This window comes from Gallus gallus, chromosome 26 (assembly GCF_016699485.2).
Source record: "Gallus gallus isolate bGalGal1 chromosome 26, bGalGal1.mat.broiler.GRCg7b, whole genome shotgun sequence".
NCBI lineage: Eukaryota > Metazoa > Chordata > Aves > Galliformes > Phasianidae > Gallus > Gallus gallus.
In genome coordinates this window covers 3,016,122-3,042,799 of record NC_052557.1, presented here as the reverse complement: position 1 = coordinate 3,042,799, position 26,678 = coordinate 3,016,122, and the positions used below count along the sequence as shown (strand labels likewise).

The 26,678-nt window shown below is 46.1% G+C and overlaps 1 protein-coding gene across 2 annotated transcripts in view; it reads left to right on the top strand.

Moving 5' to 3' along the window:
* The window catches only part of PLXNA2 (plexin A2), a 345,475-nt gene that overhangs the window by 92,201 nt on the left and 226,596 nt on the right, over positions 1 to 26,678 (top strand). The window contains exon 5 of one of the 2 annotated variants that reach the window (XM_046904271.1): positions 12,083 to 12,135. The exons of the other annotated variant lie outside the window; for it this stretch is intronic. The gene's annotated coding sequence lies outside the window, so the exon portion shown is untranslated. The remainder of the gene's footprint in view (positions 1 to 12,082; positions 12,136 to 26,678) is intronic. 2 annotated transcript variants of the gene reach the window in all.

Sequence of the window (26,678 nt, the reverse complement as noted above, 5' to 3'; positions counted from 1 at the left end):
CTCAGCAAGCTCTGGGTGTTGAGGGCTTATGCAGACCCCATTTCCTGCACACATGTTGCATAAATGCTCCCAGGTGTGCTAATACATACCTGTATTTAATTGTTCCTTCTTAATAAGTGAGATAAGATTGAGCCGAGCCACGTTCTTCCTCCACTGCTTACAACCAGAGGGGCGGTGTCCATTCTATACCTATATAGACACAGAGATGCTGGATGAAGTGGCTGTGCCATTCGTGGTTGTGAAATCTGAACCTCTCAGCACATCTTTTGGTACAGAGGGGCTGTTGTACAAATATATGTAAATAACAGAGGTGTGCTTAAAGGCGCATCAGCTTCTCTATCCTCACAACCTGTCGGGGTAATTCAAGCTGGGCCCTGATGACAAAGGAGTCATGACTGGTAGTTGGTGGTGTACAGGATCACGAGCCAGGGGATGCCTGGCAGCCTCAGCGAGGAAAGCAGGTGGGAATGATGTCAATTAAAGCAGGTAGAGCTGGCAAAACGGGATTGCAGGCAGAAAGTCAGAGCGGTGAAGTCCAACGTCGACAAAATAGGTACAAATTGCAGAACTAATAGTGGAAATTCACGCTCAAACTGTCAGGGGGACACCAGCCATCCTGCATTACCCCAGGAGTGCCAAATGAGCTGCTAAGGAGGGCAGCGCTGCTGGTAGCAGTTGTCTGTTATCGCGTGTCTCGGCTCGGTTCTCCAGATGCAGAAATATTTCCCAAGCTGAAATGAGTTCTCAGCTCGTGCTTTTGCCCTGAGGCTGTAATGGTGGTGATGGCATAACAGGGCGCGAGTTCCTTGGGTCTGCAAAGTGATACCCTCCTGTCGTGGGGAGGAGAACAGCCCTGAGCAGATGGATGCGAGCGTGCGGGCTCCAACCCAGCGCTGTGACTGATGAGCTCCACGCACTGCGGGGTGCAGAGAGCCACAGCGAACAAAGGAAATGCATTTCAGGCATTGCCATCTCCACCTTTTTGCCTCCCTTCCATCCAAAGGCCTCCATCCCTTTGGGGCTGCCGTGAGAGGAGCTGCTGTGTGATCCACACGCGGCTGTTGGTGGCAAAGCCATTAAGAGTGGCTCTTCTGAGCAGGAGGGCTGAGAGCAATCACGCAGGTGTTGTGGGGTTTTTTTTTTCCCCCTCTTTAAGCTGTGTAAAGCAGATTGTGTTGGGAATTGTGGTACTTCTCGCTTTTGAGCTCGGTTAAAATGACAGTGGAAGTAAATGTACCAGCAAATTGTTATCTCACCACGAGAGCCACAAGGTGACGCTTTCACAGGGGCGCTGCTTTTGATGAAGCGTGATGCCTTAATGTTATGACAACCAAAGACGGGTTATTAAGGTACGAAGATAAACAGGACATGAGAGATGTTCCACTTGGAGCTGGTCATAAACGTTGCCAGAGAAATCCCATCTGCAGATTCATGGTGACTTCCCATGAGGGAAAGCCTTGCACAGGGAGCGCTGGCTGCCTAGCTCCATGAGAAGCAGCCCTGTTCTCTGGCCCCAGTTTTCTGTCCATTTGGCCAATGCAGAGTTAAATGTCTCTGTGCACAGGGCCCTTTTCTTGGAGCAGTTTCCTGGCATGGGGACTGTGATCTTCTCACAGGGGTTGGAGAGGTGAGACCAGGGGGTTCAAAGCGCTGCTATGAGCCGGGCTAATCTAATCGTAGTCGAAATGCACTTTAATACTAATTTAATATAATAACTCTCGAGAACCCGTAAAGTGTTTTACATGTGTTGGGTAACTTCATTTCGTGCTGCACCGGGGTAGAAGTTCAGGAGGTGATCTCAACCATCATCCCAGTACAGCCTGTGCTGGGAAGGCCTTGGTTAGGGATGCAGGGCAGCTGAAAAGCAGGATGATGCCATCTTTGATTGGTGCGGCCTGAAGTCAAGCAAACTGTTGTAAATGCCCCTACAGAAATAATAGATTTGTATTGAATGTGGATGTTTGCAGGTCAGATGTATGGTTCGCGGTGTGCATTCAAATCAAGCCTTTCTTTCTAACCCCTCTTCTCCTCCTCTGGGGGCCGTTCCTCACGTGACAGCTGAATCTCACCCTGCTCAGTGCTGTATCTCATGTTGATGCATTTGGTGCCTGTTGGTACAGCTACAGAAGCACTGACCTGGGCAGCACTGCTGGGCTCCCTCCCTATGGTTCTGCCTCTCCCTTTCCTCTGCCGTAACTGCTGTTCCCTGAGCACCTCGTGCAGAATCCGGCCCCAGCTGCAGTCTGTTCAGAGCACACTGCAGGAATTGCAGGCTGGCTTCTGGCTTTGCCATAAAGACATCCATTTATCCTCATTCTCCCTAGGCTAACTCCAACCCTGGAGTTTTAATAAACACAGGAGCTGAGCTGTTGTCTGTAGGCGCCGAACATGAGATTCACATACTCCGTTCATCCTCAAACACTGTGCCAGCCAAGACACAGACTGCAGAACAGCGTTCTGCTTGCAGTCACCAGCATCCCCCCATCATTCCAGCTCTCTGGTTACACCCAATACAACATTGTGTAGTTCTGTTACGGAGCACGTTGGATGAGATGACGATGAGAGCAGCACGAGGTGCCGGGCACAGCTGGGATGGGGCAGGGGAGTCTGCGGGGAGGCAGCTGGAGGAACAGCCATAAGCAGAGGATGAAGTAATGTCAGCGGCCAAAGTTCTCTCTTTGATTATTTTGGCAGCTGTTCCCTTTCGCTGGGAGCTGGAGCTGGCTCCTTCCATTGGGTTAAGTTTTAATAAATAGCAATTGGACAAAGCTGACTGAACTTTGAAGTCAGCCTGCCTTCCAGCAGGTGCTTGGGCTAGATAATCCTCGGGTCTCTTCCAGTCTATTTTCTTTTAGGATTTCATGTAACATGAGGTTGCTCTTGACTTCCTTCTCAACTGCACATGAACCTGCTCATGGATATGTATTTTTTTCCTGAGTACTTCTACCTGAGACCTACAGCAGCTTTCTGGAAGTGTTTGCATAAGCAAATCCAATCCCAACAACCACTTACAGGCAATGAAGAGCAAAAGGGGAAAGGGCAGGGGCAACGAGAAGTTAATTTAAGCGTGTAGGCTGATGTTTGCAGAGCAGCTGTTGCACTGTTTACCCAGCTTTGCTAATTACAGGCCAGGACCTGCGCTCCATCGGCTGCCTGTGCATGCAGTGAGCATCTAAGCCTGCTCTGCATGTGGAAGTAGGGGTGCATTGCTGGTGTTGCACCGTTCCTATTGCCGGCAGCTCCTATGACTCTGTGACAACTTCAGCAGTCCAGATGTTCTGAAGACCCATCCCCACCTATTGGATATGGCGATGGGTTTGGAGATTGGTTTTGCTTCTCCCCCCACCCCACCCAGCGCTCACCTCCTGCAGCGTGCAAACAGAGCCCCCCCAGGCTCAAGGTGGGCTGCAGGGGGCTGTTTGGTCGCTGGGTCTGAAGGAATGCTTGTGGATCTCAGTGCCTGGAGCACTGCATGGGACATTTGTGCTTATGTATAGATAACTAATGAATAGCAGAAACGTACAGGAGAGCTCACAGCACATCTGCCTGGCGTTCAAGGAGGAAAAAACCTAAAATATCAGAAGATAAAGATGGCAAAAGACCCCTGCAGGGAAAGCCTCTTTGTCTAATGACCTTTCTAGGTCTGTGATAGAAAATACAATAGCCAGCCCTCATAAATCATGGTTCAGGAAAACATCCGGAGGGCAGGCTTTGACACTGTTTGCATATTCAAATGTCACCCCACTCATGAAAGAAAGACAAAATGTTTTTTACTCTCAAAAATGTCAGCATGGGCTGGATTAGAAAAGATAATTCAGAAGTACTTCCAGAGAATAATTACCTCTGTCACCTACCTGCAATGTAGTTAATGAATGGGAAGAGAGGGTGTTTTATTAGGAAAAAAAATTATGATTATTAGAGTAATTAATCAGCTGTGTGATGACAGCTTCCCTGAGAAAATAATCTCCAAAGGCCAAGCAGCTACAGTAGGGCTTTTTGTTGATAAAGCACCAGAGGCACAAAACATTCCTCTGCTGTTAGATAGGAGTGCAGCGTGGTGGGATTATGGGTACCTGTGGGGATGCTGCACCTCCGGAGAGAAAAGATTCATCATCTCATTGGTTGGATGAAGGGAATGCCATCACCTTCTGGTCTCCCCCAAATAAATAACGCTTTCTTTTCTCCATCCTCTTTGTCTTATCTGTTTAAGCCTCAGCCCAGGAAAGCAATTAGGGATCTATTTGTGTCTGCAGCTCTGCGTGCGTGGCTTAGCATCCCCCATTAGCACAACAGGAAAGGGAAGGCATAAAGGGACAAACTTACGGCCCCTTCGCTCTGTGCTGGCCATTTTCATCAGCCTGGACTTCCCATTTTCTGGCCTGAGCTCAGGTCTGGTTGTTAACACTTTCCTACTTTGATTCCCTGCTTTTTCCCTGAAAATGCAGATTTCCACGCTTTCGAAAGGCCACAGCCCACCCCTCTTGGCTGGAGAAGGGACCTGAAAACTACAACCAGAGAATAAAAAAGTAATAGAAAAATGGTCAGAATCGGCCACGCTCCCCTGCAGCCTGACGTGGGCCGGGCTGGGCTGCAGCAGCTCCCATGGGGACGCATCCCCTGCATGGATGAGCACAGCAGTGACATCCCCAGCATCGTGCCCTCTCCTGTCCCCTCCTGCGGTGTCCCCATGCCAACAACCAGAGGGGACGCATCCCTTTGGAGCCGAGTGGTGATGCAGAAAGGGGCTGTAGGGCAGGAGCTGCCTGCAGCCTGTGCAGGGCTCCCCGTGCGTTGAGGCTTTGCTTTAACATCAGCAAAAGCCTGAAGGAAAGGTGCCGTGAAGTCTGCAGCAGCACTCACTTTGCTGCCTTAGGGGTTGTGCCCTCCCTCTCTTTGCACGGGTACGATATCTGTATGGTGTGGTTTAATCTGCAGAGGGTCTCATCCCTCCGAGGTCAGACTGTGCCCTGAAGGATCAGCTTTTCCCCTGGATTTCTGCATTTCTTTGCCCTCATCCCCTCTCCCTCTGCCCAGCACTGAACCCTGGCTCTGAGCACCCCGAGCTGAGCTCTGGGCAGGGGGTGCAGCTCCATGGCTAAGCACACAGTGAGAGCAGAGCCTGCAGCCAGATAATGCTCAGCGCAGAGCTTGCTTATGTCCCCTTTCACCCTGTGGCAGCATCACTTTATTTCTAGATCATGAGATTTCCCTGCTTGTTGGAGCTGCGGGGGTTTCTCAAGGCCACCAATGGCACGGGGCACCATGCTGAGCTCAGGGCTGCTCTCCTCTCTCCTGATCCGTTCTGTGCAGTGCCTTCTGCACACACTGCTGGCACGGTGAGGGCAGAGCAGCCACAGCTCCGTGTGCATCACGGAGATTTCTTCCGAGCAAAACCAGGGTGTGCTCACAGCACAGGGACTATTGCAGTGGATAATACATGAACAAATGCCAAAGGCAACAGCTCAGAGATATATTATTTACATATTTATTAGAAATTCAGTGCTGCTTGTGAGAGCAAGCTGCATCTGACTTCAATCCCAGTAAGTAAACAACCCAATGGGCACATAAGAGAAAGGGGAAACAAGCGCTGATGCAGTTTACACAAGCTAATACAGTAAAACAAAATATTCAGAGCATGGAACTATTTTGCAAGATAGGGAAAAAAAAAACCCACCTTTATTCTTCTCGGTTAAGCACTCATGAAGTCATAATTGCAAAATAATTTAATTATATGCGATATCAGTTGCCTCGCAGACCAACAGAATGACAATTAATCCTTGTTTATCTAAACTGCATTCTAGTTCGGTCTGAACTGCCCTCCAGCACCGAGCATCACTCTGCTTTATCTGAACTTCTGTTGGCCTGGCTTTCATTAGTATTTTTTTTCCTCTGGGTACTTTAAGGGGGGGAAAAAATAACAAGAGCTGCTAGCTGCTGCCTGAGAAGGAGCACCGGAGGGGTCTGGGGGATGGCGAAGCAGAATAAAGACCCCAGTGGCTGCTGGATGCCTGGCTGGAGGAGCACAGCCATCATGGTCCACTGCAGCCCTATGGGTGAAGCCCCCGGCTCCCCGGTGGATGGGGCCGTCCCTTTGCTGGGAAACAAAGTGCTCTTTTGCAGCACGATGGCAAATCTCATGGAAAAGAGCTTCGGAACGTGAAAAGATCTACAATCATAATTTGGAAATGGTTTTTTTTTTGTTTCAATGTAAGTCGTTCAACTCTTTCCCTCCGTAAAATAAAAGCTGCAAAGCGGGAGTTATTTTGATTCCATCAGTTTTTGTATGTGAGAAGAATCAAACCCATTGCCTGACCCATAATCTGTTCAGGAAACACTTCATTTCTCCCACCTCGTGTTGAGAAAGAGCATTTGATATCGCCGGCGATTCAGGACACAATAAAAGGATGCAGAGGCTTTCAGCTTCTTTTCCAACCGCTTATTTGAGGCATTTCCAGGTAGATCGGGGTTACAAAATGATCAGGAAGAGGAACAAAGGGTTTGTAAAGGTTATAAGAAGTGTAAAAATGTTTGGAAGTGTTAGCAGCGCTAAAACCTATTATTTAAATTCATCAGATGTCACTTTGAAGGGAGCTTTCAGAAACAGTCTTTATATGTATTCTTTTCTAAGAGAAACTCATACGTAATTGTCAAATAAAGAGCACTCCAGGCCACAGCCCCTACTAAATGTCAAAGCTTCCAGACTAATAATGCCCCGCGGTGCTTTAGATGGAAAGGGTAATGCAGTAATAACACAGGGCTCTCACCAGTATGGGAACCAGCACTCTGCTCCCAGCCATGGCTGAGGATGTCCGAGTTGCAGGGCAGAGCTCACCGGAGCCCATTCAAAAGGGGCTCCCAGCGTTGGTGCAGAGCTGTGCCGGGATGCCAGCTAACAGCCTTTGGGGTGCTGGGGGAACATGATTAACAGATGCGCCTTCCATCTCCCTATATCTCCCTTTTGAATTGCAAAGTGGCCTCCTGCTTATTTGGAAGTACAATATGTCTAACCTTCCAGGCACGGCTTATTGCTAATTTCTTATGCCACTGTGAATCTATGATTTATTTAACAAATTTCCAGCCAGCAAATAAAACAACATTTGTTCTACCTGGAGGGCAGTTCCCAAACATCACAGCACAGCCAGGCACGGCTCTAACAGTTGGTATGAAAACAGTGGTCAAAATGATGAACCAAGTGTCTGACTTCAGACAGGAACACGTAAATGGGTGTAAAGTCAATATGAGTAATGTCAAACAATCAATATCCTGAGTTGGAAGGAACCTCTGCAGGTCATCAAGTCCAGCTTTTAGATAGAGTCCAGCTCCAGCACAGAGTACTGCATCTTCAGCTGTGATTCTCCTGGAGTCATTGTGAAGCTGTTGCATCTTCAGCTGGATGTGTGTAATTTACATGTGTTGACGTAGAGAGCAGTGCCAGATGTTTTCTGTACCAAAGGAGCAAGCTGTAATGAGCCAATGCTGCAAGAGGGGCTTGCAGGTTTGAAGCAAACAAACAGCAACCTTGGACTTCCATCCGAGCTTCAGGTTAGAAGAAAATCCACCTGAATATGGCTGTGCTTCTCCAACCAAGCTTGAAAACTTCTATTTATTTTGTAGGGTTATTTATTCCTATCTCCAACCCAGAATGGAAATGCTCCATCCTCAGACTTTTGGGCTCTTCTGTTGGAATGGAGCACCCAGCGCAGCTCCCAGGCAGCAGTGGACCCTTCTGTGTGTTCTCTTTGATAAGGAATAGGGATCTCCAGGAGTGAAAGTGATGCAGAATGTGCCTTTCTTTGCCAGTTAAGTTCAGCTGCTGCATTTTGAGATGTCACCATAGGTAATAAAATATATTCCCTATGTTCAGAGCTGAAGGAAGAAGTTTCCCCCAAACAAACACACCTGAAAGGAATTTTCTTTGGCTTCTATTTACTTTGGGTGATTGAAGTGGCAAGTGTGTGCTGTCCGTGCAGTGCAGGGGATTAAAAGGCTCCAAGGACAGAGCCCAGACCCCAGTGGGTGCTTAACATCCCCCACCAGCAAATCCATTTCTCTCCCTCTGTGTTTGCTTTGTGGCAGGCAGACACATGGAGTGATGGCAGCGGGTTCTGAATGACATCGGGAGAGCTGAGACATCCCTCCCTGCCCAGGGCTTAAAACAGAGCGAGGCAGGAAAACATCCTCTTATTGCTGTTTGCAGGAGCTTTTCTTTTCTTGATGTCATGTTTTAAATGTATAAAATATTTAACCTAGGCAAATGTAGTTGAATCATAATAGACTTCTCAAACTTGTAGGGAAAATGGTTGATTATTTGCTCTCAAAAGGCTGATTATTTACTCTCTCCTGTGTAAATAAATGCACAAGAGCAAGAAAACATCTCTCCTCCTCTGCTCTTCTCTTGTGTCCTCTTCACACTCAGCATAGAATAGAATAGGTGGGAGGAGAGCACAATGAAACTGCAGTGGGATAGGTTCAGGTTGGGCTCTGAGCACCTGATGGAGCTGTGGGTGTCCCTGCTTGTTGCAGGGGAGTGGGACCAGATGGGTCCCTTCCAACACCAGGTGATTCTGTGATGCCTTGCAGCACCCTGGGATGGGGCTTCTTTGTCCTGCTGCTGGGGTTGCTTTGCAGAGCTTCATTTCTCTGCCTTTGGTTCATCAGAAACGCTGTCCCTGATTACATGAGGGATGTAACAGGTGAGGGAGGTCTGTTTGTTGGTGGCTGTGGTAGCAGGCATTCGTTATGGTTTGATGGTGCCCACAGAGGAATTACGCACCGTATTTATAAGGGAACGACTGTAATTAGCCTGTTTTGGGGGAAGTAAATGTACATTTCCGTGGGCTAAACCTTACCTACATGGACTTCTTCTTCCTGGCCTATGTCTGGTGCTGGCAGAGGGAAGAGCTGCTGCCTCAGGTGGGCTGTTCCCTGCAGAGGGGCCCATTGCCCACCCATGGCAGTGTGCTGGGACCAAACCCTTTTGGCCTCTACAAAAGCAGAGCTCAACAGCTCCTAAAGAGCTCCGGATGCTGTTGCTTTTCTCCTGAGGTTGCTCTCAGGCTGCCTTAAGCCTCAAGCTCTGCTCCCGGAGCTCAGCAGCCCCCTGGGATTCCTCCAAAAGCGATGGGATCTCAGACGGAGCGGTCCTGATCCATCAGCTCAGTGCCTGTTTGGTAACAGCCGTCCGCACAGTGACACACGTCACAGCACAAGCAAGGCTTTCTGTTTATAAAGCAGTCAATAGCGTTCGTGAAGAATTATTTTTTCCCAAGGACACCTTTCATTTCAGCCTCTGAGGGAGCTGGGAATAAATTGTTCCTTACCATCAGCACTGACCTCGCTTGTTTAAAATGTGGGCGTCTTCCGAACAAAAAAACACCATTTGCTAAATGAAGCAAAACACCATAATAGGTTTAATGATGTAGATTTATCTCCTAACAGTTGTTTTGAGATCACAACAAATCATTAAAATCATTAACTCTCTGAGCTAAATTAGATTACAGATCTTGGAGAATGTCTGGCCACTGCGTTTGCGAGCAGCGCCTCGGCCTGCCTGCGCGCGTCATTAATTCCACTCAGATTCCTCTGCAGACAATGAACCAATTCAGCATATTCCAAGTCAGATGAAACAAAAAGAAGCCAACATCTTTGTGTGTGTGCATGTTTTGTTTCTTCTCCCAGCTTGTTTCCAGGAGTGGAAGATATTTGCCCGCTATGGGCAGAATAGGCTGCGGCTGTTGGGGAACGTTGTCTCCGGTATCACAAAGCTGCACTTATCTGTTGGAAAGCCAGGGAATGCGGTCCCAGATCTGAACCGTGTAATTAAGAGGCACTTAAAGCTAGAAGCCTTGCATAGCAGCCCATTTATATCGCACCTATCAGTGGCAGAGCTGCTGGCATAAAGTGCAGCTTTAAGCATAAGATGAATGAACAGACGTGGAGGGTGTGGGAAGTCCATGGCCGGTGCCGTTGTGTGGGCTGATTGCTCAGCACCATCCCTTCCCACATGGAGCAAAAGCAATCTCATGTTAGACCAGAGCCTGTCTTTGCAGGAATGTGAGCCTGCTCAGGGTTTCCTTTTGCCCCTGTGCCCTTGTGGTGCTGTTCATAGAGTCTCTGCTGGAGAAGAGCCGTGTTTTGTCATGGATTCGGCTATAAAAAGGAATGCATTTCCTTTTAATGTCCCAAAAGAAAGAAAGGTGGAAGTTGGGCACGTGTGTACCAATGCACTACTGCACTGGGAAGGTTACCCTGACCCTCAGCTGGGGTTGAAGAGAATGCAGTGAAAAGAAGTTCTTGTCCCATACAGCCCATAGTGTACCTAAAGGATGCTTGAAGAAGGAGCACAGAGCGCTCTGTCCTTTCAGGAACTTTCCATGCCCTTTGTTTGTGTGTGAGGTTCTTTTCACATCCTAAAGGTGGTGTGGGAGGCTGAGCGTTAATTCCTGTCTTTCTGAAACCATTTTTAGTATCTTTATCTTTTTTTTTTTTTCTTCCCTCACATTTTAGAATTGATTGTTTATCCCCCATACACCTTGGTGCTTATTTTCTCCTCTCCACCCCCTTCTCTGAACCTCCCCTTCCACACTCTGCCTTGTGAGATGGTTTCTTCTTTGATTGTGTGTAGCCCTTAGCCAATTTCACCCTCATTGCCACCTGTGAAGAGTTTCACACTTATTAGAAAGGGTATAATTTGGGATATGTGAAAAGATAAAAAGGAAGAAAGAAAGGGGAAAAAAAAAACCAAAAAACACCAACAAACAAAAAAGTGAAAAAGTGTATTATTTTAAGTGGAGTAGGAGGGAAATGGATTTAAAGGGAAATGAGCCTTGCTGAGCACTGGGCAGGCTCAGCAGGGCAAGGATGAGCACATCGTGATGCCACCTCCCCTGTGTGGATGCTCATGGGATGAGCTCCGTCCCTCTCCCACCCAAACTATCCCCTATTTGTGGCTCTGCAGCTGGGTGAGCTGTGCTGCTCTGCTGCAGGAGGGCTCTGTGTGTCTCTTTGTTTCACATTTGCACCAAATGCCAGAATACCAGGAGAAAAGTTGCCTCCAGCAATTTTTTTGGAGCTAGAAGGGGAGCATTCTAGCTCTTGACATCTTGGCAGGGGTTCTCAGAGCCCATATGTCAGATCCAGAGAAACAGTTCACATTAATTTTAAATGTAAATCTTAGACCTTTGCTAGGCAACTACATCTCTCATTGCAATTCTACCCACATTTTACTCCAAATAGGCTTGACAATAGCACACTGAAATCTGAGTGCTTCAGCAAAACAGAATCACACCCTCTTGATTGAACATCCATCCTTGTTCTATTTGTTCAGTGGCAATTAAAATAAGCATGAAATGTGCTTGGGCATGCTCTTGGTCTCATGCTCATTTTAAATATTAACTCCGAGTCTTCATTGCTATTATTTAGTAATAATGTTTATTATTGGTGGGGCTGTACTACCTGGGGGCCAATCTTTTATTATTCAGTATAAGCGTACATCAGGAGCAGTTCTTCCCAAAAGCATTGCTGATCTAATTGAACGCTACCATAGGCCAACAGATAGCTTAGAAATATTTCCTATATAAAACAGCCCAGCCACTATACCGAAATCCTTTCTGTTTCACATCAGTGTAAAAAAGCATCAGCTCTCAGATGCTCAGTGTGGCCGGCTATTTTTGCTTCTTGCCACGGATTCCATTTTGTTTGATAGGAAACCATGGGACTGTTTTCCCTCCTGTTTCCAGCACCCGTGCTTTAGCTCAGTCCTGGGGGCTGCATTAGAAGCAATGGGGGCAGCGGGGTCTGGAGGTCTGTGCTGACTGCAGTGCCTGTGGCATCTGTGCCAGCTCTGTTCCTCTCCTCCGGGATGTGAGACGGCTGCCACTGAGGCCACAACTTCCTCAAAGCCGATGCCTGCTGCTCAACTGCTTGCTTTCTGCCCAGACTCTTCCAGCAGGCTGTTCTTGCCCACAGTACAGTAGCTGACTAATTAAAGAGCAAATATATGTTTGCTGAGTTGCCAAAGCACATGAAATTGCCCCTGTGAGATTCAGCAGGACCTGAAGTTACTGTCTTTCTCCTGTTACAGGTGTCGGTTTCTGCAGCATGGAGGCAGTGGGGCAGCTGAGCTCCCGTCTGCAAGTAAGTGAAGAGCATTTGGCTGGCACCTTTGCAATAGGAGCATCCCAGATGCGTTGTTTTACTGGTGAAATGTGTGCTGTCTGGGTGCAGGCCCTCTCCCACCGTCTCTGTGTTAAACACGTGGCACTGCAGCGATGGGTGGGTTAGAAATGCTTACGGGATGATTCAATGTCATGTTGACAATAGTAGTTGGATGTAAAGCCGGGATAACAGGAGTGGTGTGAATGCGGAAAGCAAGGCTTCCATGTGTTCCTTTCTCCCACTATTGCCACCACAAAGCATAATGGCAGACCAGCATGTCACAACACAGCACTGCGCGGCAGCCAGCAGCTTCCATTCACTCAAACGAGTGAGAAATACATCTTTCCTCCCTGCTTCCTCCTGCCTTTGGGTGAGTTTGCATCTTTCTTCTGGAGGATGAAGAGCTCCGGGTTTCAGGATTTTGGTTGTTGAAGATGGCTGCTGTTACAGCTGTGCTCCCATAGTAACTCCCCATGTCCCACAGCCCCCCTGCCATGTTCCCTTTGCTCCCAGCCTGCGTGTACTCAGGGGGCTGAAACTGTGCGTGAGGCTGAAGGGGAGGCAGGGATGGGAACCTGCAGGAGCTCAGCAAAAAGGAGAGCAGGGAAAAGTGGTGCTGAGAAATCCCCTCCGAGGGAAGCAGCCAACAGAAATGCTTTCTTCTTCTTTCTGTTCTTTCACTTTAACCCCAGACATTAACGCTTTTAACAGGTGAAAGTAGCCATTACTTTAATACATGTGCACTGGCTGTGGGCTCAGATAGCCCTGCTAAATTTGGAGATATGGCAGGGCTATTCAGAGCAGCTTAATTTTTGCAGACTCCTTTGGAAACTCTGGGCTTTTGAAAGCATGTGGTAAAATTCCCTTTTGCTTCACTGAGGCCAGATATCACTGTCTGCTTTTATCTCTCACAGAATTTTAGCATAAAGCTCTGGGAGAATGGTGAAGTCATTCTACTGAGTCACTTTCTAGCATTTTCCATGCAAGGCAGGAACCTGTAATGGGGATGGAGCGGGGAACTTCTGCTTAAGCAGTGGAGATGCATCCTATCCCATTTTTGCAATTCCATATTTACTGCCAATAATGGTTGTTCCATATTCGCCCTGGTTCCCTGGTGGCTTGTGCTGGCCTTGCAGCATCGTGGCGTGTGTTTAGGAATGGCACGAATGACACACGATGTGACACCCTGAAGGAAGGACACTTGGCTTCTGCTTCTGTGCCCTTATTTTCACCAGCAAAACTTGGACTTAATTATTTACGACCTCTCCTTTGTGTATATTCAGTTGTAGACTGGTGCATTCCTAAGTCACCTAATGAGGCTGCTGTTGCCCAAACGAGGTAGAAGAATTTCCTTCCCTTAGTCAGACCCTTAGTGATAAGTTTATGTCTTTGTGCTGGGGCAGAAGTTGAGACAAGGATATCCATCACCAATTCAAGGCCATCAGATCAGAACAGAGCAGGGAGTCTGGGAAAGAATGGAACATGTGATATGGGGGCAGAATCAGCTTGAAACCCCATTGCTCTGATTCAGCTTTTGGTTTTCCTCTGAGCTTTGCAGCTGTGTGACCCCAGTGGGAGAGCACCAGGGACTGGGATGGTCTCTGCTGCAGCTTCACGTGCCTTCAATCAGGCTTTTGCTCAGCACAGAGCTGTAAACTGTTTGCACAATGAGGTTTAGAACCACCAGCTCCAGTCTGGGGCAGTGATGTACAGGTGGGAGCAGGGTTCCCATGGGCAGCAGGACTCTGCAGTGCCTCAGTGCTGGGTCAGTACCCCATACAGCAGCACCAGCTGTCCTCTCACCCCAGCAAACACTCGGGGACAGCAACGTGAGTGCAGCATCAGCGTGTCGGTTGGGTTATCAGATGAAGTCAGCTCATGATTCAGGCTGGTTATTGTAATAGATAAGGAACGTCGGGTTATCTTTCTCAGTTACCTTGAGTCATGAGTTGGCATGAAACAAAGCTTACTGGAAAATGCAGATTTTCTGCCATTTGTGAAAATTAACTCCTCTAATTAACTTACACATATAAATGCACTTAGAATGAAGACATTAAGTTGATTATCTAGAAAATTGCTACCTTGGTAGGCTCCCTAATGCCACCTCTAAATATGCCAAGAACTAAATGGCTCTGGTGGCATTGTTGTGTCACCACAATTGAATGCTCGCTGATGGAAGGCACCACTTCCCTTTTTGGATAAATTTAACCTTAAATTCCAGAGAGTGGCAGCAGCAGATCCCACTGGGTTTGCTTGCTCTAACCTGTCAGAGAATGTCTCTTGGAAAATCCCTTCCCCTTCTGTGTTTTTTTCCTGTTTATTTGCTTGTTTCTAAATCAACACCATTCAGTAATGCTGGCTAGCATTTTAGGTATTCCGTAGTTTAGATGTAGGTTCTTGTGTCATACAGGTATGTCTGAAGTTGTATCTTCACCACTCAAGTGAGGTATTTAAAATGTGGGTGACCAAGAGGATGGTAATATGCAGAAGAACAAAGCCTGGTTGCATCTACAGCCCAACAAATGGCTCCATTCCTCCAATGGGCGTTCTTTGCTGGTGCCCTTGTATTAAAATGGAAACATCTTAAAAATATAACTGGGCTGTCTGAGCCAAAAGGCCCACAAGAGCAGCTAAGGAACAGCACCTTCCAGAGCCAGTAATGTACCATTTATTGACCTTGACAGCATCCACATCGTATTTTCCAGTGTTGGCAGGCAGCAATGTGCAGCCACAGTAACAGAGTCCACCTTTTAGCACCAGCACAGAGCAAGGGCCAAATTTCCACTCACAGCTATTAACAAATTACAGCCATGCTTTGGCTTCATTATGAAATTCATTGTGAGAGCAGCGACAGGAGAAGAATGACAGTGACGGCAGTTCCAAACTCATTCATAGACTTCCTCTGGCCTCAGACGATGCTGATGGCTCATTCTGCATGGTGGGGAGCAGGCGTGTGTGTGTCCATGCTGCTGGAAAGCAGAACCCCGTCCTGACAGCATGGCACTGCTCCGTATAATTCAGGGACTGATGCTTTCCTTCAGTGCTTGGTCCAGGCACGAACTCTTTGGCTGCACTCTTTGAACAAACACAATTGTACCCTCTTGCTTTAAAGCGGAAGAAGAACCTTGTTGGAATGCTTTTCGGTTGTGTTCCATGTGAGATCACACTGGCTGTAACATATTGTGGTGTCAAGGGCTCTCAGACTGAGAAACTTCAGAAACGTGTAACCTAGAATAGCCTGCTTTTGCATTTCACTTGACAGCGAAGAAGCTGTTTGACACTGCCTGAAACGATGGCCTTGAAAAGCAAACAGTCCCTCCCTCCAAGATATTCATGATTTTTGCTTTGGAATAAGACTTATTCAGAGTGTGTAATGTGCTGGTATGCTGCCAGCTTCAGATGGTACAAGCAAATATGGAGCTGTATGCAACTAGAATTTTGCAAGAAGAAAACCTTTGTGCTTTTCATCACAGACCAAAGGAAAACCAGCAAAAAAATTACTCTTAAATCGCCTGGTTACACTTTGCAAGTGATACTGAGGCTAAGAGACAAGACCTGAGCAGAACTCAGTTAAAGAGAAAGCCAAATTTAGACCTTATATAAGCCTTATCTGTGACTATTAGAGAAGTGGGAGGAGATACAGAGTGCTACAGAGGTCCAGTTTGGATCCTTTCAAAATGAAGACTTGATTAACACCACAGCTTCTTTGGGCTTTGGGAGATACAGGGACTGCAAAACGTTTCCAAAAGAGCTCTGCCTCCATTTAGCTTGCACTGGAGAATGTCTGCCTGTCCCTGCAAGAACAAATAACATAAAATAAAATAGAATAAAATAGAATAAAATAAAATAAATAATCCAGGCATATCTGATCTGTGAGCCAGAGCTGTCATCACATGAAACATCATCATTTAGATCTAGTACAAAATAGATGAATTCTCTTAATTTATTGGATGCTCAAGCCCGTATTAATTGCTATCTGTTAAGAATTACAGTATTTCAAACCATCCATTAGGAAACTTCAAGATGTTTTATTATTATTATTATTTGGCAATTAGCTGCAGCAATTATTTTGCTAAACGCTGTTTAAATGGGCTCACTGTAATCCGGGGTTTTCTGCTTTCTGCACGTTCAGGAAGTCAAAATGAAGGATCCTCCCCAAAACCTCTTCTTGATGCTCAAGTGCTGGCAGCTGCCCTGTGGCCAGAGGGGGGCCATTCTGCTTCCCAGCTGCTGTGCTTTGGGCACTGGTGACATGAAGAGGGTGATTCTCTTTCCCATAAGACAAAGGCTTTACAAACTCTTGTCATTTTTTGTTTTCTTCATCTTTCCCCCCTCCCCCCCCCCCATTTAATAGGAGCCCAGTCAGTTCCTACATTGCTGTTGGTGCGAAAAATGCCTTTGTGTTAAACTCATTAAGAGAAGATCCTCTCTCAGAGAGTTCATAATCTGTATAGACAAGATGGACAAAGAAAGCATTATCCTCTTACTGCCCTCATCTTAGCAGGAAGCAGAGAGATGAAGTGGCACAGCCAGTTCCCTATGCAGGTCACAACGTGCATGCGAGATTGCTGCCCTGAATGCCTGACCAGCCAAAATCTGCTTGGCCAATGCCCTGCTCTGCGTTCATTTTCAGATGACCCCTAATGCCAAGACAGCAGAGATGGATTCTCATTGCTTGAGACGTTCAGCCCTAATAATATTTCTTTAATGCTTTAATTTTAAGCCCTTGACTTTTTTTCTTGTCCTTCTGTTAAGTCTGAGACATAGTAAGTTGTTATTTGTCTGGGTATCAGAAGACTGGTTAAATACTATCCGTTGCCTTAGGGCTGTGGAATATTTCATCACAGACAGATAAGACCCAATGTCACAGTTCTCAGAAATGTCAGAAAATTAATTATGGACTCGTGCCAACCCCTCTACTCTCCTCCCCATTCTGCTTAATGTCATGTTTAGAGATTTAATTTAGCAAACCATCTCATTAGCTCCAACAGACCAGTAAGAAAAACATTTCTCACTAGGCATACAGGGCTCTGCCCAGTTCATTGTCTGCCGAGTGCAAAATAGGCTGACAGAGATGAGCTCTTACTGTTCCCAGACCTAAACTTGTGCACGGTGTCTTTCTGCAGTTGCAGTGAGATCAGGCTGTATTTCGAGACCCATCCTCTTAAAGCACAGTATGAAATATTCAGCCCATGATTCTCTAACCTCCTCAGATCAGGCAAAATTCACCAATAAGCCTCACTTTGAGAAGGACATCCCTGATCTTGACCCTACCCTCGTCAAAAGAAGCATTCTTCGTTCTTCCCAAACCCTGAGGAAGACGAAGCCTTTAAGCAGAGTTATACTACTGTTTTCCAAGAGATTTGCTTGTTCTGTACCCAGACTGAGCAGGAACTCCTAGCAAAAATGATGGGAAATCTCATCCCTTCCTCATATGATGAAGATACACAGATATACCCTCACCCAAACGCATGGAGCTCCAACAATTGTTATTATTTTCTATTCTTGATGGCTGAATTTCCAACTCACTCTTGTCAATGCAGCTCCAAGTGCTGCAGCACATCTGCCAGCTCTCCATATTTTCAATCCTCCCTGATACTCGTTCTTTATCACTAAATATTCTGCTATCAAGACTACACGCACTTGATATCACTCCAGGATTTAAGAGGGCTGGTACACAGAGTTCCTTTGTATGAGATGAGACACTTAACCTTTCCAAAGAGAAGAGCTGTTTTTAATCATTACTTCTGATTTGCACATACAGAGCATGAAGCCTAAAATCTATAAACATTTCAGGCTTTCTGAGGAGTGTCTTTTCCTCTCGAGCACTGCATTTACAAGCCATTTGTTTCCATTCAAAGTTTGAAACTGTGATTTTGCTGCAACCCTTCAACAGCTGAACTGCACCAACAGAAGTGCTCGATCCATCATTAGAGCCATGAAACACGCTTCAAAATAAATAAATAATGGCAAAACCATTCAGTTTGGATAGGATGCACGGAGAGGGGGGAGAGAGCAATTTGCTTAATGGATTTTATTGATTTAAAGATTAAAATACTCAGAGGGTTAGATATAGCAAGACCCTATTTTTCTACTGGAAAATCACAATCACTTACAGTGTCTTTGTGTAAATGCAAAGATTAAATGGAGCTAAATCTATGGCACTGTCAGCTGAAAACTGGTAGGTCCTCGAAGGGGAGATGGAGCACAGGGGGCTGCTGGCTGGGCAGTGCATGGACTCTGCTGTGTTTTGGTATCTTTAAGGTCCCTGGCAACTGTGCTCTGGGTGGACTTCAGAAAAGTGTTGTCAGATTTCTGTACGCAGGATGAGTGTTGGGGTCACTGTGTCTTCTACAGAGCCTGGTTTTCTAATGTGCTCAGAGCCATTTGCACAGCCTCTGGCTCAGCCTCTCCCGGCTGTGAAGGGGAGGTGGCAATGCAGGGATGCCAGCAGTGGGTGCTCACCCAGCCCGGCCTTGCTTTGGTGGCATTTAGCAGCACGTAAAGGATGAGCTCAGATCAGAGCAGCGTTTAAGTGGCTCTAATTTGCTGCAGTGGCTGGTATACCCTGACAATACGCTTTGCATTTAAACTGTCTTTTTGCGCAGTGTTAGCGCTTGCGTGTGCCAAGCAGGGGAAGGTAGACTTAACAAGTCAGTGCCTAATTACTGATAAACGCATAAAAACTGTTTCATGTCCACACTAAACAATTGCCTGAAAGAATTACAATTTCAAACATCCTTCTAAGGCTTCTGCAGTTTGAGAGCCCTTGTCCCACGTGTGCTGTACTCAGGCTGCAGGATTCACCCTGCAGCACAGCTCCCCACCAACTGATTCTCCTTTCGGGTTCTTCTTTCTGAGAGTGTGTGAGAATACCTGTGCTGGGATCTCCCCAGAGATGAAGATCAGATCTTCTAAAGAGCTCAGGTCCCTTTACAGACATCAGAATAGGATTTAGGTTTCTCAAAGGCAGAGGCATCCAACCGTAAGCACCCATCTGAGGTAGTTTTGAAACCTAAGCCTGGCTGTGGGCATGGAGTGTTTTGATGCTATTGCCTGAGCGATTCCTCCTTATTTCAGAGGAGGTGGTGGGAGGATTGAAAATTGCACTCTATGTGGGCACCCAAATTTAGCTGTCACCTCTAATATTTGTAGATCAGACCCTTCTGTGCTTCTTTTTTCTTCAGAAAAATGGGGATAATGATGCTAGCACTGTGACATTTATGTCTGAAAAGCGGCGCACACGTGTAAAGTGTAGAGAAGGGTGATTATGTATCTTATTTACCCAGGAGAGGACTCCTGAAAGAGGAAAAAAAACCTGAATACATTCACGAATGCGAACATGAACACATTGCCTGGAATTCTAACAAGCTGATTTCACTTATTAAATTCTAACTGAATATCAGTAACAAGAGGAGATTCAGAGATAAATACACTCTGCTTGAGGAAGTTAAGAAGCTGAGTTGCAAAGCAGTCCATTTATCTCTTTTTGTCACAGCTCTTTGCACCAGTCCTGCTTCCTTACGTCATGCTAAATGGCACAGCCTCCTTACTCTGCCCTGCCCTCAATGTGATCCTGGGAAAGACAATAGATTAGGGCGAGAGCAGCATCTGTCTCCTTAATGATGTTGTATTCTCAGTGTGGTCATCAAAAGCTCCCACCACCTGTTCCCACCTGCTTTGTCCTGTCCTGTTTTGCATCCACCTTCCCAGCCTCAGAGTCAGTCCAGCCACAGTGAATGACAAATAGAAGTAAGGATTTGAAAAGGAGAGGTTTCTTAGTGTCTCAGTGGATGGGTGGATCTCACTTCTGATAGTAACATCCAAAATATTTGAAAGTAAATGAATGCTGGAGGAACCCATCAGATGCGTGATACCTTGATGTAACTGTGCAGTTACAGGAACTGCAGGAGCCAGGGAAATTCTGCAGTTGGGTCGCAACTTCCAACCATGGTATGGAACAAGTGGAGAGGTTTTGAAGTAATAGACCAGAGAAGGTCCTGGAGCTTGTGCTGAGTGTGCCACAGTGTCAGGACAGCCCTGTTTGGGAAACCTACACAATCTTTGTTAAGGGAGATGTCCAGTAATCCATACCTCTCAGTGTCTTTTCCGTGTACACCTCTAAGCCGTTACAGAAGAACTATAATTAGGAAATGAGTCTTTGTTGTCCTCATTTAAGTCTTGCCTTCTGAACTGATGCTCTGAAACCGGTGGCCATTAGTGCAAATGGGGATAGCAGTGTTTTTCAGGGCACAGACATCCGCAGTTGCTTGAAGAGCCCTGACAAACTCTTAAGAGTCAGACTGGTTGCTTTGTCTTTGTTCCTCCTTTTATTTTATTTTATTTTATTTTATTTTATTTTATTTTATTTTATTTTATTTTATTTTATTTTATTTTATTTTTTTAACTGTGTTTTCTGTCATATTGCAGTTTTATGCACGGAGGGGATATTTGGGAATTACCGCTTTATATTTAAATCAGGGACAGCGTTATCACTTCCTTCTGTATTAAGAGGAAAAGGGGAAAAAGAAAAGTGAGATGCTACAGTTGGTCTGCAGATCTTGGAGCCAGTAGAGTTCAAGCAAGTTCGGTTGACGGCTGCTGAATATCCCAGAGAACCATTTATTGGAGGAAGCTGGAACAGATGATGCAGGCATTAAGAATGGTTTTATTGCTTTTGAATTGTAGCCAGCAAGCACATAGCCAGCACTTTACCCACATATTTTCATTCAAATAAATTCTCGTTCTTGCATTTATCTTCTGTAGGAGAGAGGTCTTACAGATTTAAGCCTGCATCTCCAAAGGGGCTTGCGTGGCTTTTAAATGGAGGGACTTTAAGCTGGTATTTGTGGCAGATGATCTGTCTTTGCTACAGACTTAGCCAATTCGCTTCCTTTCTATCTATGCACTAAGCTGTGAAATTCATATCTGTAAGCTCCCGAAGTCTGAGCTATGTAGCTGAGAACTGTTGTCTTTGTGCGCAAATTTGTCCCAGAGCTTTTAGAGGAAGAAAGAGGAAGGGTGTGCCCCCAGTTCCAGGTTGGTTTGTATCTCATCCAAGCATTGCTGAAAGTGCAACCATAGCTCGCTTGCCTATATAAATATATAGTAACCCAATATGTTTCATACAACTCAGGACACCATAATACTCTGTAGTTAATCACTGCTGTGTGGTGCTGCTTGAATCCAGTTCCCTTTACTCCAATATGAGCGGGTTATAGAAAGTGCACCTTGCATTGCTCTGCCTCTCAGGCAGCTGTGTGCATCACTGTGAGATGAGAGCAAAGTGGACATCAGCTGTGGCTAAACCAATATGGCAGAAATGTACGCTTATTTGCACAGCAGTAAATGATTTTACAAAGTCCAAGGCAGCAGAGTCTGGCCTTGTCTCTAGTGCATGTGCTAAGATTAAGCCTTGATAAGCTATGGGACTTCCATTCTCAAAGCAGGTTCATTACTGGCAGCAAGTTCCCACTAATGTACTACAACACCAAATAAGGAGAGAAAATGAAACATCTTAATACTGAAGACATAAATGACAGTCTCTGGTAACCTGATTAAGAAACAAGGGAGGCTTAATTCAGCTGCACCAGGTTATAAATAGGCCCAGGACTATGCCCCAGACAGCCGTTCAGGCGTGAAGACATTTCAGATCAAAACCTCTGGGTCGTCTCAGACACATGTACTGGAACAACGATTACTGAATCCTCCAGATGTCTTTTTCATACTTTTTAATGTACCTCTTCTACTTTTACTGAGCGAGATATATACTTAAGCATTTCATTTACATAATGTGTTAAATATTTAAGATTTACTCTAAGGGCCTTTTGTTTTCCCAGCCAAAGAATCTAAGAAATGATTGTTTTACCTTCACAGCACTGAATTCAGAGGATCTTTTCAAGTGGTCTGTTGTGCAAAACCTTGCAATTACGTGAGAGCTCAAACAATGCAGGTGGGGAAAAGGACTGGACCAGGCAAGTTCAGCCCGCCTTGTTTGCACATGACTAGAATAGCTGAAAGCAATGGGGTAACCATTTTGTTCAGTGGATGTAAGCCAGAAGAACCTGCCTTGTTTCCACTCTTGCACAGTTCATTATATTTTATCTACATTTTTGCATCTAATTAGTAATTCATGATCTGCTGAAGGAGGTGCAGTGCGACTGGCAGCACTGAGACTAAATTACAGTGCAGATGGGAGCCCAATGTCTGCAAAGCCATCTTGCAGGCATCACTAAATCCCCCCCACTCATGTTTCCAAATGAAAATCCATTTCCAAACAGGAAAATGTTTTGAAGCCATCCCTGTTTGGGCTGGAAAGTGAGGCTAATTCAGTGTAATGAGAGGTGAACTGTGCTCAAGACGCTTCCCTTGCCACTGGAGACTCCTTACAAATGATTTTGCTCTTTCAGTCATTAATTTTTTATGAAGTTTAATAGGCCTGCGGCCTAGAGACCTGCCTGGGTGTTGATTAGCTTCATATTTTCTCTCGTTAATGTAGAATCTGATTAGCCCTTGTTACAAGCATTTCATCTGATCTGGCAAATGGCATTGTCCGGATATCAGGCATTACAAGTTTACTTGGTCCGAGGAGATAAAGCCTTTGCCCACTCAGCACTCCCAATGCCTGCCTGGGGGGGAACTGGTGACTGAAGGGCTGCAGCCTGTGTGAAATTGGTGTGGCAAAAAGGGGCTGGTGCTGCTCCTGATCCCCACATCGCTGTGTTCCTCTGACACTCTCCACTGCTGTGTCAGTGGTGGAGGTCAGCCCACAGCACGGGGCCTTCCCTCAGGGAGCGGTGTTTGTAGGCCCGAGGCCCAGGCCCTTCCCTCGGGGTCTGAGCCCTCTGCAGCGCGGCCTGTGTCACTGGGCACCTTGCCTTGCTGTGCCCGCCATCATGGTGGCACCAGGCAAACCCCCTGCACCCAAAGCTTGGCCCAGGCCTGGGATATGGCCGCACCTGTGGAGCTTTTGCTCCTGTTGTCTCTTCTTCAAACGAGCAGAACTCTAAGCCTAGCCTCGTTCAGCTTCCCTGACCTCAAAATTTGCAGTTCCCTGTTGCTTGATGTTCTGTGATAGAGACATGCAAGGAGCACGGTCTTTAAGTCTCTTTAAAACTGCTAGTGAATGAAAATAAAAAGTGTTGATACAGAGTGGTGCTTAAGGGCAGCCAAGGCTCGCTGTGCAATAAGCTGGAGAGCAGCTCACACAGCCCAGCTCTTGACACGCACTGCAGCTCGGGGATGAGTTGCTGTGATTCCTCACATCAGGGCTGTGTGGTTTCCATTCCGAGGGGGCACAGAGCCTGGCAGCCATCTCCAGCTGTCACCCAGCGCCCAGCATTGCCTTTTGGGGTGCAGGAGGTGCTGAGCAGAGAGCCACGATGGCAATGCATGCGAAAGAAGAGGTTTGTTTCTGCTGCAGCTTTTGTGCTCTCTTGGTGAAAAGTAAGAGGAGTTTTATGAATGACCCGAGCACTCCCAGCTAATGGCTAGAGCTGAAAAACACCCATTGATAATCCCAGGTGAATAATATCTCAGCAGACTAAAGGAGTCTTTTACCTGTCTGACACTATTATAGATGTCGTTAGTTAACAAGGATAGTCAGGGGTTTCAGAACAGGCATTAAGTGAGATTGCTTGGGTCATTATTAATTATGCAGATTCTCCATCTTCTACTGTCAGAACACAGGAGTTAAATAAACACAAATGGATCAAACTGCTGTGCAATAGAAACTTTATGTTAATATAGCAAAATGCAAGGCAGGAGGTGGCAGCTACATTAATCTCTGGTGGATGGAAGTATGCAGGGACTTAAAGAGACATTTGTTTCTGTTCTCCAGGTAGTGGAATTGAAGCATCATTTATAGTGACCCAGCAGCCAATGGTCCCAATGTGCTGGGCACAGCACATAGTCGTCTTAAAGGATGGTGCTTGGCCAGAAGGGGCTGCACTCTGATTAAGACTAATAATTTGAGAGGAATTACATCAGAATGATAAGAGACCTTGGATCGCACAGCAGAGCGATAGCAAACAATGTTGTTTCCATTGTTTTTGTTCAAAGATTGGAGTTTGGACAGCTGACCTCATTTTGCACCGGAACACCGACTTCTAGGAAATAAAAAGGTATTTGGTGAGAGGGACCCCTGGATTGCCCAGAGTGTGATGGTGGGAAAGCACTGTGGGTACAGGAGCTGTGTGCTCAAGTGCCTGATTTGGTGGGAGGGTACGAGCTTTGGGTCCATCAGAGCCCCTTAAACACAAAAGTTCCTGGTTGTTTCTGCTGGAAACTGAATTCTGTTGAATTCTGTTGGAATTCAACGTAGTTATTAGAAAAGAGAAGGTCTATAGATCTCTGATGGTTAATTGTTCAGAATGTAGCACAGCATGAAAGGGAAGTTAAAAAAAGCCAGTCAAACTGCAGCAACGGCTTTCCAAGCATCTGTTACTGAATGGGGAAGAGAGAAACAAAGAGACTGGGCACTATTTCCTTAAAACTGAGAGCTTCTGTCTCTGCATTGGAGAATGAGCCTTATATAAGATAGTGAGCACTGCTGTACCCTATTTATCTATTTCAGCTTGTGGCAACACACACTTTGCCTCTGCTGCCAAGCAGGCTGGGTGTCAAATCAGTACATATGTGCATAATTCAAGCTGGCACAGAAAGTGATGGGTTTTGCATTGGACATGTTTATTTTCTTCTTGCAAGGCTTAAGCATGTCATTTGCTGTCACACATGCCCTTGTGAAATCTTGGCAAGAAATCAATTTGATTTTCAATGTCAAGCGGCTTTCTTTAATGTCTCTAGATAAGGTTTGTGTGTACTCTGTGCTGGAGGAGTTATGTGTGTACCACCTGGGGTCAACAGCAGAAAGCTCTCTGTGAAATAATCATGCACAAAATTTCAAGTGAATCTCTGCACAGCTGTTGCTTCGTTTCCATCTCTCCCAGCACTGGACATTCCCACTCCTACCTTCCCAAACCACATGGAGGACACAACCTAACATGCGACACTGGTGCCCAACCACAAAATCCTTTGTCTTTTTGGATGAGCTGGGGTTGGTTTCTAACAACATCCCCTGAACTCAAAGCTGCCTAGGGCAAGTTTGCTATTTCACTTCATGAACTGGGTAGTGCTGAGCCACGCTGCTACTCACATGGAGTATCCACAGCCCCAGTGGTCCCAAGGGGTCAGACTTCCTGAGACTTGAGGAACAGCTACTGGTGAAACAGAATCCTTTACCTTCTGAGGGACATTTGATATCATAAAGAGCTGCATGTGAAACACTTACGCCTTTTGTCACTGTTCTGCATATATGCAAAACGGTCCGTTAGTAACGTGTGGGCAACACCCAGAATACAGTGCTGAGATGGACTTCTGCAGGGTGCCAGAGCATGTATGTGATGTGACCAAAGCAAAGGCAGATGCAGGTGAACCCTGCGGTACAATGTCGTGTCTGTCAGTCGTACGGGAGTTGTCGAACTGTATGAAAACATGCAAGAGTCTCCCAGAATAGAAGGATTCTATATTCCAGCATCAGCACAGTAAATGTGAGTTTAGAAATGCCATTACTGGCTTTTCTGTTTACGTCAGCTGCATTTCTTCAAAGGACTTTAACCCCCTTTCAGCCCGTGTTGAGCTGTGTGATCTCATTAGATCTCACCAGCGGAGCGGTGCCAGGGGAGGTGGGTATTTGCATTGAGGGTATTTGCATTGAGGAGCTCCGTGGTACACTGCTGTAATTCCTACCGTTCAGAAAATGACTCCCCTCTGAGCTGGGGCTTTGTTCTGTTCAAAGAGTGGCTCTGTCTTTTGATGCAGGCTGGGATGGGTGTCCCAGGACTTTACACAAGCAGTGGCTCATGGCCATTCTGGAAGCTGGTGCTGCCATCCTGAGTCATCTCTAATAGGAAATATTATATAGTACTTCCTTCCAATATGTACAATGACTTGCTTGTTTCTTTCTGCTTATGCTAGTGCTGTGATTTTGCTTCTTCTATTCCTTTCTCTTGCGGGTGCAGTAATTCCTCTATGAATTTGTTATGCTTTAAGATTAATAGAGAGTAAATGACTACAGTACAGAACAAAAGCAAAATGGCCTTTAGAAGTGCGTGAATCTGTTCAGCCACATCATGTACCAATTTCTTCTGATTCTATTTCATCTCGCCCTTTCCCTCAACAGAGTAGTCAAAAGCTGCTGCTATTTATAAATGTACTGCACATATATTCAGCGTCAGACTGAAGAGTTTGGTGCAGGCTCCCCTGGGGGGCCAAGCACGGAGAAGAGGTTACCCACTGCCTTGTGCATGGTCTCTCACCCAAGGGGGATTGGAGCCGAACAGGAAAGCTGCCTTGGAAACTGTCTTAAGCATAAGCAGATGGCACCAAAATCTAATAACACTTCATGAGTGTGAAATTCATTAACTCCCCTCCCTACTCCCCAAATTAATATTTTTAAGCCAAATATTACAGAGTTTCTGGTCTAAGTTTTGGATTCAGATAGTCTGGCTGCTCCTTAGCGTGTA